The sequence below is a fragment of the Fragaria vesca genome, linkage group LG5 (genome assembly GCF_000184155.1).
Source record: "Fragaria vesca subsp. vesca linkage group LG5, FraVesHawaii_1.0, whole genome shotgun sequence".
NCBI lineage: Eukaryota > Viridiplantae > Streptophyta > Magnoliopsida > Rosales > Rosaceae > Fragaria > Fragaria vesca.
Window position 1 is genome coordinate 13,794,779 of NC_020495.1, and position 2,296 is coordinate 13,797,074.

A 2,296-nucleotide genomic window follows, 5' to 3' on the forward strand; every position below is an offset into this window, starting at 1 on the left:
GCCCAGCTCCAAGGACTTCCAGCTCTGCCCTTGCCTCCGCCCATACCGCTACCCCAGCCACCGCAACCTCCGCAGCAGCCCCCAGAACCGGATATTAATTTAGACGATCTAGATTTTGTGTAGTTGATGAATTATATACTTTTATATGCTTGTTGTTGGTTATATGGAATTGTTTTTGTGTTTTTTGCAGCTTGCTTGGAATGGTAATTTAAAAATTTCAGGTTTTTTTTTTTTATACTAGAATGGACTTATAGCCGACGAAATACGCCATAATTCGTCGGCTATAGTATTTTTAATTATTTTTTAATAGGGTTTAGCCGACGAATAATGGAATGTTTCGTCAGCTAAACCATTAAAAGCCGACGAAATACAGTCTGTTTCGTCGGCTTTAGCTATTTTTTATTTTTTTATTACATACTATAGCCGACGAATATATTAATCGTTTCGTCGGCTAAAGATAATAGAATAGCCGACGAAACAACTCGTCGGCTATAGTAAGAGACTAGCCGACGATTTATTTCGTCGGCTAAAGTTAAGATACTAGCCGACGAAACAACCCGTCGTCGGCTAAAGTCTGTAAGACTCGTCGGCTAAAGTCTGAGAGACTAGCAGACGACGTCTTCTGTCGTCGGCTAGCTATGGGACAATAGCCGACGACAGGATATAGTTTCGTCGGCTAAAGTCATTGCCGACGAGCTTTTCCCGACGAAACTATAGCCGACGAAGTCTCGTCGGCTAAGATCTCAGCCGACGAATTAAGCTAACTTTTTCGTCGGCTAAAGTGCTTGTCCCGGTAGTGTTTACAAATACCAAAAACAATTACAAAGACAAAATAGGTCTTGTGGCTTCTAATCTTCCGTAACTCTTTTACTCTTGTACAAGTCAGCTAAACGTCACAGATAGACTTCTCGAAAGACGTGTTCGCCTAGAAACCTGAACAAAATTCTACAAGGGTGAGTTTACGCTCAATAAGGTCAAACCTCTTAAAGTTATTCTTATTTAAGTCGTAAAATCAAGTTATCAAATAACAAACAACACTTTAAATATAAATAAGAACAATTCAATGCATAAATGCTAATGCACTCCCTCCACTCTATTACTGATTAATTAGTCTATACACCCAAGACATTTGTGCCTACACGTCTCATACCGGGTAGATGTCTTGAATATACGACCTAACAAATCAGTAATATATAAACTCCAGTACCTCTTTTGTTAGTCTTTTATTAACCTCATGGTCTTCCAAACCCGAAACCCGATTAGATCGTTATATCGACGTCCGCCGTCGATGGGGCCTGCATTCCCCTCATTTGTGCATGTGTGGGCTAATCATAGATCTTGGATGCCCCATGAGGAAACTCAACTACACAAAATATATCTATTCTCTAGATCACATTCTCATCTCTCCATAATCACCAATCTCACTAATCTCACAATTCCTCACAATGCATTATGAATGCAACAAATATCAATACTCATAATATATCATCCAATACATGCTTTTATGGAAAGCGATAACAATCATATAAGCCAACAATAACACATGCTTTTATCATAAACAATAACATTCAAGAGTTATATATCAACCAATGGCAAACAATTCACTGATTTTAATAATAATCTAATTATCAATTTAAAGAAAGGCTCCCATGATAAAGACTCTACTTGGAATCCAAGCGCTACTTCCGACGCTAGCTAAAATTAGTGACATTGCGACACGCCTTTTGAAATCCTTATTCTTCCGCTTCTGGCATTGCAAGTGTACATTGAATTCCTTGCACCGGATCCTTGTTCCGAGAAAGTAGGTGAATCTCTTCAAGTCAATACGATCAAGTCCTTGAAATTGATAAGGACACCCATCCAACTACAAATTCACTATGGACACCCAAAATGCCTTATCAACCAATTCCGTCATCTAGTTCAAGTGAACCTTTGTATCATTCCATCTTCCCTTGCAATCAGCTTACAAGCTATAATTCAAAACATCTCCTACTTGTCATGATCGAATTAAACCATGCACTACATCAGATTAAATAAATGACAGCAGCATTTTTTTTCTAATAGTCTCATCACCATAAACCAATTCTGCGACTTATCATCTTTTCCACCGAAATACAATTGCTCCAAAATCATTTGAACCTCAACTAACCAATCTTGCTGCAAACACAATATCTCAAGTCAAGTAACTAACATACAAGACTTCCTTAAACTTTTACTTACTAACAGAATATACAGCTCCAACTTCTCCATCACCAAATCCTGCAATTTCTGTAATTCAAGACTCCCAATTCATCCA